This window comes from Polyodon spathula, unplaced genomic scaffold (assembly GCF_017654505.1).
Source record: "Polyodon spathula isolate WHYD16114869_AA unplaced genomic scaffold, ASM1765450v1 scaffolds_3957, whole genome shotgun sequence".
Lineage (NCBI taxonomy): Eukaryota > Metazoa > Chordata > Actinopteri > Acipenseriformes > Polyodontidae > Polyodon > Polyodon spathula.
The window spans coordinates 406-12,500 of record NW_024475414.1 but is presented as its reverse complement, the minus strand read 5'-3'; the positions used below and the strand labels follow the sequence as shown (position 1 = coordinate 12,500).

Here is a 12,095-nt window from a genome sequence, read left to right as displayed (position 1 = left end):
CTCAGGGAGGGGCTCCACCTGGAGTTTAAAAGCAGAACGAGCACAGAAAGGGCGGTCGCCCCCGTTGGAGCCCGGCACCTTTCCTTCCTTCCTTCCTTCCTTCCTTCCTCCCCTTCCGCCCGCCCGAGAAGCAAGTACCACGACTGCTGCGGCGGGCGGCCGCGCCCGGGGCGTTTGGCCAAAACCATTGTGGGCATCGCTTCTCGGCCTCTTGGCTCAGATCAAGTGTAGTATCTGTTCTTATCAGTTTAATATCTGATACGTCCCCCATAGGGGGACCGTCTATATTAAATGGATTTTTGGAAGCGGGAGATGGAAGCGGGGCTTGCTCCGTCCACTCCACGCATCGACCCGGTATTGCAGTACCTCCGGGAACGGTGCCCATTTCTCAGAAAGGTCAAAAGAGAGAGAGAGAGCGAGAGAGAGAGAGAGAGAGAGAGAGAGAGAGAGAGAGAGAGAGAGAGAGAGAGAGAGAGAGAGAGAGAGAGAGAGAGAGAGAGAGAGAGAGAGCCCCACCCTCCCCACCCTCCCCTTTCCTGGGACGCGCCGTTTTCCCGCTCTTTTCGTTCTTTTTTTTTTTTTTTTTTTTTTTTTTTTTTTTTTTTCATATTTCATATTCAGGCAGGCCTAACGCACGCAGCAGGCCAGTGTAGCAGCAGCAGCAGCAAAGCGCCCTTTCGCCGGGGCGGAACGGCAGATGCGTTTTGGGAGGAGTTCCCTGTTTTTGTTTTGCGTGCGTGGCCTCGCTGCCGCTTGGCAGAGGGGAGGGCCTTTGGGCCGGCCGGAAGGGCTCGGCCACCAGCAAAGGCACGCTCCGGCTTCTCTACAGCTCGAATGAACCTTTCGCCTTTTACTAAAGATTTCCGTGGAGAGGAGCATTTACGAGTTCGATCCAATTTTTGGACAGCCCTTCCCCTCAGGGAGGGGCTCCACCTGGAGTTTAAAAGCAGAACGAGCACAGAAAGGGCGGTCGCCCCCGTTGGAGCCCGGCACCTTTCCTTCCTTCCTTCCTTCCTTCCTTCCTCCCTCCGCCCGCCCGAGAAGCAAGTACCACGACTGCTGCGGCGGGCGGCCGCGCCCGGGGCGTTTGGCCAAAACCATTGTGGGCATCGCTTCTCGGCCTCTTGGCTCTGACCAATTGGGTGTGTGGCTTGTCCGCAGCTTATTGGTTGCTGAAGGAAGAGAAGGCGATTGGGTAGTAAGTGGAGCTATGCAATACAGCAGTAGCAAGAATACTATCCGGTTCCAGGTGAAGGATGCTGAGCAGCAGAAATGGGACCGAAAAAGATTCGTCGACGAAATCGTCTTTGGATTGTTGCAGTTAAAGTTGGAAGAGATCCTGTGCCTGCAGGATTATGGGAAGAGAGGACTTTTTGATCTCACCTTGATGAACGAGGACATCTGCTGGGAGAAGAAGGGAGTGTTTGAGCAAAGCCCTATGGAAACAGCGAGTGAGTTCTTTTTTGAACCGATTTTTACTCTGGACTGGAAAACCTTTCATGTTCGCATGAATAGTGCCCAAGTGCCAGAAGAGGAGATCCAGAGCTTTATTGAAAGGTTTTTTGTAGTGAAGCATGGGCTAGTTAAAATAATGGATTCTGCAGGCATTTGGACTAACTGGAGGAAGTTCTATGGGAGGTTCAAGATGGAGCAGAGGAGCGGAACCCATGTAGGCCTGAAACCTGTGTTCTACATCGGGCCGAATAGAGGGATTATCAGGTACGCAGGACAGCCTGATGTTTGTTACAAGTGCTCTGCAGCAGACCACTATGCTGCAGAGTGCACAGAGACTGTTTGCAGGAACTGTAACAAGGTGGGGCACATCAGTAGAGACTGTGGAGAAAAGAAAAAATGCAATCTTTGTGGGGCAATGGATCACCTGTATAAAGACTGCGAAAAGAGGTCAAGGAGCTATGCTGAAGCAGCAGCAGGAGGAGGGAAAGAGAAAAAGCAGAGCCAAGAGACAAAACAGAAGGAGAAGGAGGAGAAGCAACAACCTGGAGCTAAGAAGAGTGGAGAGCCTGACAGACAGAAAGCTAAAACTTTTGAGTCTGGAACACAAAAGAGTGTTGGGGGTGGAGCTCAGACAGAAGGAGGCGAAATGGCGGGAAAATCAAAGCCGGAACAGACAAAAGAAAGGGGAGGAGTCCTGGGAAAAAAGGAGGAGGGAGGCCTTCAGGTGTCCACTGATGAGTCCATTCCTGTTCCAATGGAGGAAGAGGGAGGAGAGGTGCAGAGGAAGAGGAAGGAGAGAGACGGGAATGAGGAGTGGGTCAGGGAGGGCCAATCGAGAAGCAGGAGTGGAGGAGAGGAAAGCGTAACAGAGGACCTGGGAAGTGAAGCAGAGTCAAGAGGGGTAAGAGGAACAGCTGGTTCGAGTCGGAGTGAGAGTGTGGAGGAAAAAGAGAAAGGGGAAACAGAGAGCCCAAGTTGGGGTGAGAGAATGGAGAAGGAGGAAGTGAAGAAAAATAAAGTGAGTGAGGCGGAGTACCGACAAAAGGAGGAGGCCATAATGAGGACTTTTTGTGGCAAGGAGTTCGCCGAACTTCTGGAGTGGAAGGAGAGGATGAAGAAAGGAAGAATAACAGAGGCGGAGTGGAACCGTTATGAGGAAGAGAGGCGGAAAGTTTTTTTTGAGGCGTTAAAGAGGGGGAACGCTAGGAAAAAATAATGTTCTTGGTTTTCTTAGGAGGTGTATTTAGAGGTGGAGGGGTTATGTAAACGGTGTATTTAGAATTAGAGATGGGTGGGTGAGTGGGATTGTGTTTAGAGGAGTATTAGTATTTTTTTTGAATATTTGCATATATGTAAATTGAAAGGGTTTTTTTTTCTTGTGCTGTTAGATTATATGTTTAGTTTCTTAGTTATTGTTTTATATGTATTAGACAGATTTTGATTGTATGTTTTAGTTTTGTAATGATAATAAGTTTGTGTTTTTGAAATGTACAAATGAATTGTTTTTTTTTGTGAAGTATTATTTAGTTTTTGTAATGGATAAGGATTTGTGGTTTACAGTTTGTATTTATTGTTTGTGTTTTTTTTGAAAAGATTTAATAAATTTATTAAAAAAAAAAAAATCTGTTCTTATCAGTTTAATATCTGATACGTCCCCCATAGGGGGACCGTCTATATTAAATGGATTTTTGGAAGCGGGAGATGGAAGCGGGGCTTGCTCCGTCCACTCCACGCATCGACCCGGTATTGCAGTACCTCCGGGAACGGTGCCCATTTCTCAGAAAGGTCAAAAGAGAGAGAGAGAGAGAGAGAGATCTCGGAGGGACGCGAGAGAGAGAGAGAGAGGAGCGAGGAGAGAGAGGAGAGAGAGAGAGAGAGAGAGAGAGAGAGAGAGAGAGAGAGAGAGAGAGAGAGAGCCCCCCTCCCCCAGAGAGAGCGATGAGGAGAGAGAGAGAGCCCCACCCGGAGAGAAGGACCCCACCACCTCCCCAATTTCCTGGGACGCGCCGTTTTCCCGCTCTTTTTTTCGTTCTTTTTTTTTTTTTTTTTTTTTTTTTTTTTTTTTTTTCATATTTCATATTCAGGCAGGCCTAACACACGCAGCAGGCCAGTGTAGCAGCAGCAGCAGCAAAGCGCCCTTTCGCCGGGGCGGAACGGCAGATGCGTTTTGGGAGGAGTTCCCTGTTTTTGTTTTGCGTGCGTGGCCTCGCTGCCGCTTGGCAGAGGGGAGGGCCTTTGGGCCTTTGGGCCGGCCGGAAGGGCTCGGCCACCAGCAAAGGCACGCTCCGGCTTCTCTACAGCTCGAATGAACCTTTCGCCTTTTACTAAAGATTTCCGTGGAGAGGAGCATTTACGAGTTCGATCCAATTTTTGGACAGCCCTTCCCCTCAGGGAGGGGCTCCACCTGGAGTTTAAAAGCAGAACGAGCACAGAAAGGGCGGTCGCCCCCGTTGGAGCCCGGCACCTTTCCTTCCTTCCTTCCTTCCTTCCTTCCTTCCTCCCTCCGCCCGCCCGAGAAGCAAGTACCACGACTGCTGCGGCGGGCGGCCGCGCCCGGGGCGTTTGGCCAAAACCATTGTGGGCATCGCTTCTCGGCCTCTTGGCTCAGATCAAGTGTAGTATCTGTTCTTATCAGTTTAATATCTGATACGTCCCCCATAGGGGGACCGTCTATATTAAATGGATTTTTGGAAGCGGGAGATGGAAGCGGGGCTTGCTCCGTCCACTCCACGCATCGACCCGGTATTGCAGTACCTCCGGGAACGGTGCACAGTTCTCAGAAAGGTCAAAAGAGAGAGAGAGAGAGAGAGAGAGAGAGAGAGAGGAGAGAGAGAGAGAGACTAGGAGGAGAGAGAGGAGAAGATTGTGTAGAGAGCGACTTCGAGAAGAGGAGAGAGAGAGCCCGAGCTCTCTGGATACTGCGAGGAGAGAGGGAGGGAGGAGATCCGGGAGTGGGAGGGACCCCACCGAGGAGCCCCCAACTTTCCTGGGTCGCCGTTTTCCCGCTTTTTTTTTTTCTTTTTTTTTTTTTTTTTTTTTTTTTTTTCATATTTCATATTCAGGCAGGCCTAACACACGCAGCAGGCCAGTGTAGCAGCAGCAGCAAAGCGCCCTTTCGCCGGGGCGGAACGGCAGATGCGTTTTGGGAGGAGTTCCCTGTTTTTGTTTTGCGTGCGTGGCCTCGCTGCCGCTTGGCAGAGGGGAGGGCCTTTGGGCCTTTGCCGGAAGGGCTCGGCCACCAGCAAAGGCACGCTCCGGCTTCTCTACAGCTCGAATGAACCTTTCGCCTTTTACTAAAGATTTCCGTGGAGAGGAGCATTTACGAGTTCGATCCAATTTTTGGACAGCCCTTCCCCTCAGGGAGGGGCTCCACCTGGAGTTTAAAAGCAGAACGAGCACAGAAAGGGCGGTCGCCCCCGTTGGAGCCCGGCACCTTTCCTTCCTTCCTTCCTTCCTCCCTCCCTCCGCCCGCCCGAGAAGCAAGTACCACGACTGCTGCGGCGGGCGGCCGCGCCCGGGGCGTTTGGCCAAAACCATTGTGGGCATCGCTTCTCGGCCTCTTGGCTCATCTCAAATGTATGTGGCATGACCGCAGCATTTTGAATATTTGCTGAGAAAGAGAAGGCGCTGGGAGTTGGATGCGATGGCAACGGGAAGAAGAATGCAGAATTTGATCCGGTTTCGATGGAGTGAGGAGTTGGTGAAACAGCTGAGAACCGTGGATGTTGGAGAGTGGAAGGATACGCCAGGTGGACGTGAATTTTTCGTGAAGGAAGTGCTGCTGAAAGGACTGAAGTTGGAGGTGAAGTCTATTTTTTGTTTTCAAAATTATGATAAGTTTTTTGATTTAGTTTTATGCAGTGAAGAATTGGCTCGGAGCGTCTGGGATAATTATCAGCGGAAGAAAAATGAAAGGCCTTTTTCTCTGTATGTTGGAGACCCTTTGTTTGCAAGAGAAGTTCGTCCATTATTTGTGTTTATGTACAACCCATATGTTGGTCAAGAGGATGTTGCACAGTACATTGGGAGAGTCTGTGATATTATTTCGGGACCTTTTAAAGTTCTTGACCCTGTAGGTATTTGGACTGGGAAATGGAAATTTTTCGTGAGGCTGAAGATTTGCAGTACAAAAGAGGGGGGTATAGTACACCCTCCGGGCCAGGTACAGATTGGGGGAAACAGGGGTTTTTTAAGCTACCCTGGGCAACCGAGGAGGTGTTTCAAATGTGATACTGAAGGACATGAGGCGAATGAGTGCCAAGTAACGTTCTGCCAAAAGTGTAGGAGGAAGGGGCATGAAGCGATGGACTGCAACACCCCAAAGAGTTGTAGCATGTGTGGATCCTTTGATCATTTGTATAGAGAGTGTGGTAAACGTGGTATGGATGAAGAGCATGCAAATGAGAGTGGTGATGGTGCAAAGGAAGATGGGAGTGGAAAGGGAATGAGTGGAGGTGGGAGTGGTGTGGATGGTGAGGGAGCAAAAGAGGGTGGTGATGGTGCAAAGAGAGATGGGAGTGGAAAGGGAATGAGTGGAAGTGGGTGTGGTATGGATGGTGAGCGAGCAAATGAGAGTGGTGATGGTGCAAAGAGAGATGGGAGTGGAGAGGGAATGAGTGGAGGGAGTAAAGGTGGTGGTGATGTAAGTAAGGAAGGTGGTGTGGTGAGAGTGGTGGAGGGAGTATGAGTGGTAAGGAAGTGAAAGAGGGTGGAGGTGTGGGTGTAGGTGGTGGTGGTGAAGGTGATGGTGGGGCGGACAAGGTAGAAGAGAGTGAGGCGATGGAGGGAACGGAGATTGATTTAAAAAAAAAGCGGAAAGACAGAGAAGCTGGAGCCGGGAGCAGAAGTGAGGAGAGTTCCAGTGAGGGTGCAGTTGGTCCGAGCTGGTCGGAAAGTGTGGAAGAAGAGGAGGAAAGGAGGAAAAGAAGAACCGATCAGCGGAGAGAAAGGGAGGATGCTAAGGAGAAAAAGAAACGAGAAAAGGAGGAATACGAAAAGTTAACTTGGGCGGAGAAGATGGAAATAGAAGAGGAGAAGAAGAGGAAGAAAGGTGACAAATTCGTAGAGACCTCTACGTATAGACATACTTTAATGCACTGTTATTGTGAGAAAGAATTTAGAGAATTGATGATCTGGAACGAAAGGCTGAGGAAGGGACCGGCGACGGAAAGTGAAATAGAGAAGTATGGAATTGAGAGGGATAAGATTTTGCAACGTGCTAGATGGAGGGCAGACATAGCAAGGAGGGAGGCGGAAAAGAAATAGAGGGATAGGGTTTTGTTTTTTGTTTTTTTTGCTGAAGTGTATATTTGTGTGATGATTATTTTAATGAAATGATATTGGTTGTGTATAGTGTTTTTTGTTTCCTTTGTTTTGAATAATAAAATAATGTAATTGGGTATTTGGGATTTTGTTCTGGGGTGAAAAGTAAGTTTTTGTTTGTAAATTTGCATATATGTAAAGTGAAGGTCTTTTCTTGTATTGTTAGAATATATGTTTAGTTTCTTAGTTACTGTTTTATTAGACTGTGTTGTTGTTTTGTAATGGGAATCAGGATTGTGTTTTGTTGAATATTTTGTTTTGTTAAAGTAAAGTAATGGTTTCTGTTTAGTTATTTTTGTATATGTAAGAGTTAGTTTTTGATTTGTGTTCAGTTTTGTAATTATAATAAGTGTTGTGTTTTTTGAATGTTTTTGTGTTGTTAATTGTTAAGATTAAATTTATTATAAAAATCAAATCTCTGTTCTTATCAGTTTAATATCTGATACGTCCCCCATAGGGGGACCGTCTATATTAAATGGATTTTTGGAAGCGGGAGATGGAAGCGGGGCTTGCTCCGTCCACTCCACGCATCGACCCGGTATTGCAGTACCTCCGGGAACGGTGCCCATTTCTCAGAAAGGTCAAAAGAGAGAGAGAGAGAGAGAGAGAGAGAGAGAGAGAGAGAGAGAGAGAGAGAGAGAGAGAGAGAGAGAGAGAGGAGAGAGCCCCAGGATGTTCGGGGAGGAGAGAGAGCCCGTCCCAGGGACCCTCCCCACCTCCCCTTCTGGGATCCCTTTCCTGGGACAAAACGTTTTCCGACTTTTCGTTTTTTTTTTTTTTTTTTTTTTTTTTTTTTTTTTTTTTTTTCATATTTCATATTCAGGCAGGCCTAACACACGCAGCAGGCCAGTGTAGCAGCAGCAGCAAAGCGCCCTTTCGCCGGGGCGGAACGGCAGATGCGTTTTGGGAGGAGTTCCCTGTTTTTGTTTTGCGTGCGTGGCCTCGCTGCCGCTTGGCAGAGGGGAGGGCCTTTGGGCCTTTGCCGGAAGGGCTCGGCCACCAGCAAAGGCACGCTCCGGCTTCTCTACAGCTCGAATGAACCTTTCGCCTTTTACTAAAGATTTCCGTGGAGAGGAGCATTTACGAGTTCGATCCAATTTTTGGACAGCCCTTCCCCTCAGGGAGGGGCTCCACCTGGAGTTTAAAAGCAGAACGAGCACAGAAAGGGCGGTCGCCCCCGTTGGAGCCCGGCACCTTTCCTTCCTTCCTTCCTTCCTCCCTCCCTCCGCCCGCCCGAGAAGCAAGTACCACGACTGCTGCGGCGGGCGGCCGCGCCCGGGGCGTTTGGCCAAAACCATTGTGGGCATCGCTTCTCGGCCTCTTGGCTCAGATCAAGTGTAGTATCTGTTCTTATCAGTTTAATATCTGATACGTCCCCCATAGGGGGACCGTCTATATTAAATGGATTTTTGGAAGCGGGAGATGGAAGCGGGGCTTGCTCCGTCCACTCCACGCATCGACCCGGTATTGCAGTACCTCCGGGAACGGTGCACAGTTCTCAGAAAGGTCAAAAGAGAGAGAGAGAGAGAGAGAGAGAGGAGAGAGAGAGAGAGAGAGAGAGAGAGAGAGCGAGAGCGAGCGAGAGAGAGAGAGAGAGAGAGAGAGAGAGAGAGAGGAGAGCCCCAGAGCCCAACCCTCCCTGCCACACTCGCCCACCCTCCCTTTCCTGGAACGAGCCGTTTTCCCCGCTCTTTTCGTTTTTTTTTTTTTTTTTTTTTTTTTTTTTTTTTTTTTTTTTTTTTTTTCATATTTCATATTCAGGCAGGCCTAACACACGCAGCAGGCCAGTGTAGCAGCAGCAGCAGCAGCAAAGCGCCCTTTCGCCGGGGCGGAACGGCAGATGCGTTTTGGGAGGAGTTCCCTGTTTTTGTTTTGCGTGCGTGGCCTCGCTGCCGCTTGGCAGAGGGGAGGGCCTTTGGGCCGGCCGGAAGGGCTCGGCCACCAGCAAAGGCACGCTCCGGCTTCTCTACAGCTCGAATGAACCTTTCGCCTTTTACTAAAGATTTCCGTGGAGAGGAGCATTTACGAGTTCGATCCAATTTTTGGACAGCCCTTCCCCTCAGGGAGGGGCTCCACCTGGAGTTTAAAAGCAGAACGAGCACAGAAAGGGCGGTCGCCCCCGTTGGAGCCCGGCACCTTTCCTCCCTTCCTTCCTTCCTTCCTTCCTCCTCCTCCGCCCGCCCGAGAAGCAAGTACCACGACTGCTGCGGCGGGCGGCCGCGCCCGGGGCGTTTGGCCAAAACCATTGTGGGCATCGCTTCTCGGCCTCTTTGGCTAAGATCAAGTGTAGTATCTGTTCTTATCAGTTTAATATCTGATACGTCCCCCATAGGGGGACCGTCTATATTAAATGGATTTTTGGAAGCGGGAGATGGAAGCGGGGCTTGCTCCGTCCACTCCACGCATCGACCCGGTATTGCAGTACCTCCGGGAACGGTGCCCATTTCTCAGAAAGGTCAAAAGAGAGAGAGAGAGAGAGAGAGAGCGAGAGAGAGAGAGAGAGAGAGAGAGAGAGAGAGAGAAGAGAGAGAGAGAGAGAGAGAGAGAGAGAGAGAGAGAGAGAGAGAGAGAGAGAGAGAGAGAGACCCACTCCCCACCTCCCCAGTCACAACCATCACCTTCTCCCCCTTTCCTGGGACGCGCCGTTTTCCCGCTCTTTTCGTTCTTTTTTTTTTTTTTTTTTTTTTTTTTTTTTTATATTTCATATTCAGGCAGGCCTAACACACGCAGCAGGCCAGTGTAGCAGCAGCAGCAGCAAAGCGCCCTTTCGCCGGGGCGGAACGGCAGATGCGTTTTGGGAGGAGTTCCCTGTTTTTGTTTTGCGTGCGTGGCCTCGCTGCCGCTTGGCAGAGGGGAGGGCCTTTGGGCCTGCCGGAAGGGCTCGGCCACCAGCAAAGGCACGCTCCGGCTTCTCTACAGCTCGAATGAACCTTTCGCCTTTTACTAAAGATTTCCGTGGAGAGGAGCATTTACGAGTTCGATCCAATTTTTGGACAGCCCTTCCCCTCAGGGAGGGGCTCCACCTGGAGTTTAAAAGCAGAACGAGCACAGAAAGGGCGGTCGCCCCCGTTGGAGCCCGGCACCTTTCCTTCCTTTCCTTCCTTCCTTCCTTCCTCCCTCCGCCCGCCCGAGAAGCAAGTACCACGACTGCTGCGGCGGGCGGCCGCGCCCGGGGCGTTTGGCCAAAACCATTGTGGGCATCGCTTCTCGGCCTCTTGGCTCAGATCAAGTGTAGTATCTGTTCTTATCAGTTTAATATCTGATACGTCCCCCATAGGGGGACCGTCTATATTAAATGGATTTTTGGAAGCGGGAGATGGAAGCGGGGCTTGCTCCGTCCACTCCACGCATCGACCCGGTATTGCAGTACCTCCGGGAACGGTGCCCATTTCTCAGAAAGGTCAAAAGAGAGAGAGAGAGAGAGAGAGAGAGAGAGGGAGAGAGAGAGAGAGAGAGAGCGAGAGAGAGAGCGAGAGAGAGAGAGAGAGGAGAGAGAGAGGAGGAGGAAGTTTGGGAAGTGCGAGAGGGAGGGGGACACTCCCCTCCCTCCCCAGGCAATTTGAGGGAGAGACGGGAGGGGGCGGGAGAGATGGAGGGGGATGAGAGGAGGAGGGGAACATCCCCTTTCCTGGGACGCGCCGTTTTCCCGCTCTTTCGTTCTTTTTTTTTTTTTTTTTTTTTTTTTTTTTTTTCATATTTCATATTCAGGCAGGCCTAACACACGCAGCAGGCCAGTGTAGCAGCAGCAGCAAAAAAGCGCCCTTTCGCCGGGGCGGAACGGCAGATGCGTTTTGGGAGGAGTTCCCTGTTTTTGTTTTGCGTGCGTGGCCTCGCTGCCGCTTGGCAGAGGGGAGGGCCTTTGGGCCTTTGGGCCGGAAGGGCTCGGCCACCAGCAAAGGCACGCTCCGGCTTCTCTACAGCTCGAATGAACCTTTCGCCTTTTACTAAAGATTTCCGTGGAGAGGAGCATTTACGAGTTCGATCCAATTTTTGGACAGCCCTTCCCCTCAGGGAGGGGCTCCACCTGGAGTTTAAAAGCAGAACGAGCACAGAAAGGGCGGTCGCCCCCGTTGGAGCCCGGCACCTTTCCTTCCTTCCTTCCTTCCTTCCTTCCTCCCCCTCCGCCCGCCCGAGAAGCAAGTACCACGACTGCTGCGGCGGGCGGCCGCGCCCGGGGCGTTTGGCCAAAACCATTGTGGGCATCGCTTCTCGGCCTCTTGGCTCAGATCAAGTGTAGTATCTGTTCTTATCAGTTTAATATCTGATACGTCCCCCATAGGGGGACCGTCTATATTAAATGGATTTTTGGAAGCGGGAGATGGAAGCGGGGCTTGCTCCGTCCACTCCACGCATCGACCCGGTATTGCAGTACCTCCGGGAACGGTGCACATTTCTCAGAAAGGTCAAAAGAGAGAGAGATAGAGAGGTTCGGAGAGAGGTGAGAGCGAGAGAGAGCGAGGAGAGAGCAGAGAGGGAGAGAGGGATGAGCGGGAGAGGGAGAGAGAGGGTGGGGGAGAGAGAGAAGAGAGAGAGAGAGAGAGAGAGAGAGAGCGCCACCCTCTCCCTCCCTCCCCACCCTCCCCTTTCCTGGGACGCGCCGTTTTCCCGCTCTTTTCGTTCTTTTTTTTTTTTTTTTTTTTTTTTTTTTTTCATATTTCATATTCAGGCAGGCCTAACACACGCAGCAGGCCAGTGTAGCAGCAGCAGCAGCAAAGCGCCCTTTCGCCGGGGCGGAACGGCAGATGCGTTTTGGGAGGAGTTCCCTGTTTTTGTTTTGCGTGCGTGGCCTCGCTGCCGCTTGGCAGAGGGGAGGGCCTTTGGGCCGGCCGGAAGGGCTCGGCCACCAGCAAAGGCACGCTCCGGCTTCTCTACAGCTCGAATGAACCTTTCGCCTTTTACTAAAGATTTCCGTGGAGAGGAGCATTTACGAGTTCGATCCAATTTTTGGACAGCCCTTCCCCTCAGGGAGGGGCTCCACCTGGAGTTTAAAAGCAGAACGAGCACAGAAAGGGCGGTCGCCCCCGTTGGAGCCCGGCACCTTTCCTTCCTTCCTTCCTTCCTCCCTCCGCCCGCCCGCCCGAGAAGCAAGTACCACGACTGCTGCGGCGGGCGGCCGCGCCCGGGGCGTTTGGCCAAAATTTTGGGCATCGCTTCTCGGCCTCTTGGCTAAGATCCAGTTTGTGGCTTGACCGCAGCTTGATCGCTGGAGAAAGAGAAGGTGACAAGGTCATCATGGATCAACTGAAGCTTGTGCCTACTCAGATCTTCTGTTTACAGGTAAATAACAACCTGAAATTTGTGGATGTAACTTTTACGAC

The 12,095-nt window shown here is 51.0% G+C and overlaps 16 non-coding genes and 1 pseudogene across 16 annotated transcripts in view; all 17 read left to right on the top strand.

The window, feature by feature from the left end:
- Positions 1–12, top strand: part of LOC121312544 — a 118-nt gene extending 106 nt beyond the window's left edge. Inside the window, exon 1 of the small nuclear RNA XR_005949860.1 lies at positions 1–12. This exon is cut by the window's left edge and continues 106 nt beyond it. This is a non-coding gene — a small nuclear RNA (U5 spliceosomal RNA).
- A 183-nt stretch (positions 13–195) lies between these two features.
- Positions 196–388, top strand: LOC121312552. Its single transcript, XR_005949868.1, has one exon. It is a non-coding gene; the product is annotated as a U2 spliceosomal RNA (small nuclear RNA).
- Positions 389–809: 421 nt separating this feature from the next.
- Positions 810–927, top strand: LOC121312543. The gene has a single exon (XR_005949859.1). It is a non-coding gene; the product is annotated as a U5 spliceosomal RNA (small nuclear RNA).
- Positions 928–3,044: 2,117 nt separating this feature from the next.
- LOC121312533 lies at positions 3,045–3,232 on the top strand. Its single transcript, XR_005949849.1, has one exon. It is a non-coding gene; the product is annotated as a U2 spliceosomal RNA (small nuclear RNA).
- Positions 3,233–3,735: 503 nt separating this feature from the next.
- Positions 3,736–3,853, top strand: LOC121312542. The gene has a single exon (XR_005949858.1). It is a non-coding gene; the product is annotated as a U5 spliceosomal RNA (small nuclear RNA).
- Positions 3,854–4,038: 185 nt separating this feature from the next.
- LOC121312546 lies at positions 4,039–4,231 on the top strand. The gene has a single exon (XR_005949862.1). It is a non-coding gene; the product is annotated as a U2 spliceosomal RNA (small nuclear RNA).
- A 473-nt stretch (positions 4,232–4,704) lies between these two features.
- Positions 4,705–4,822, top strand: LOC121312541. Its single transcript, XR_005949857.1, has one exon. It is a non-coding gene; the product is annotated as a U5 spliceosomal RNA (small nuclear RNA).
- Positions 4,823–7,168: 2,346 nt separating this feature from the next.
- On the top strand, positions 7,169–7,349 carry LOC121312532 (annotated as a pseudogene).
- A 438-nt stretch (positions 7,350–7,787) lies between these two features.
- Positions 7,788–7,905, top strand: LOC121312540. Its single transcript, XR_005949856.1, has one exon. It is a non-coding gene; the product is annotated as a U5 spliceosomal RNA (small nuclear RNA).
- A 177-nt stretch (positions 7,906–8,082) lies between these two features.
- LOC121312535 lies at positions 8,083–8,275 on the top strand. Its single transcript, XR_005949851.1, has one exon. It is a non-coding gene; the product is annotated as a U2 spliceosomal RNA (small nuclear RNA).
- A 454-nt stretch (positions 8,276–8,729) lies between these two features.
- On the top strand, positions 8,730–8,847 carry LOC121312539. The gene has a single exon (XR_005949855.1). It is a non-coding gene; the product is annotated as a U5 spliceosomal RNA (small nuclear RNA).
- A 183-nt stretch (positions 8,848–9,030) lies between these two features.
- Positions 9,031–9,224, top strand: LOC121312529. Its single transcript, XR_005949847.1, has one exon. It is a non-coding gene; the product is annotated as a U2 spliceosomal RNA (small nuclear RNA).
- A 452-nt stretch (positions 9,225–9,676) lies between these two features.
- LOC121312538 lies at positions 9,677–9,794 on the top strand. Its single transcript, XR_005949854.1, has one exon. It is a non-coding gene; the product is annotated as a U5 spliceosomal RNA (small nuclear RNA).
- Positions 9,795–9,976: 182 nt separating this feature from the next.
- LOC121312551 lies at positions 9,977–10,169 on the top strand. Its single transcript, XR_005949867.1, has one exon. It is a non-coding gene; the product is annotated as a U2 spliceosomal RNA (small nuclear RNA).
- A 508-nt stretch (positions 10,170–10,677) lies between these two features.
- Positions 10,678–10,795, top strand: LOC121312537. Its single transcript, XR_005949853.1, has one exon. It is a non-coding gene; the product is annotated as a U5 spliceosomal RNA (small nuclear RNA).
- A 183-nt stretch (positions 10,796–10,978) lies between these two features.
- LOC121312524 lies at positions 10,979–11,171 on the top strand. Its single transcript, XR_005949842.1, has one exon. It is a non-coding gene; the product is annotated as a U2 spliceosomal RNA (small nuclear RNA).
- Positions 11,172–11,631: 460 nt separating this feature from the next.
- LOC121312536 lies at positions 11,632–11,749 on the top strand. Its single transcript, XR_005949852.1, has one exon. It is a non-coding gene; the product is annotated as a U5 spliceosomal RNA (small nuclear RNA).
- Positions 11,750–12,095: the final 346 nt, after the last annotated feature.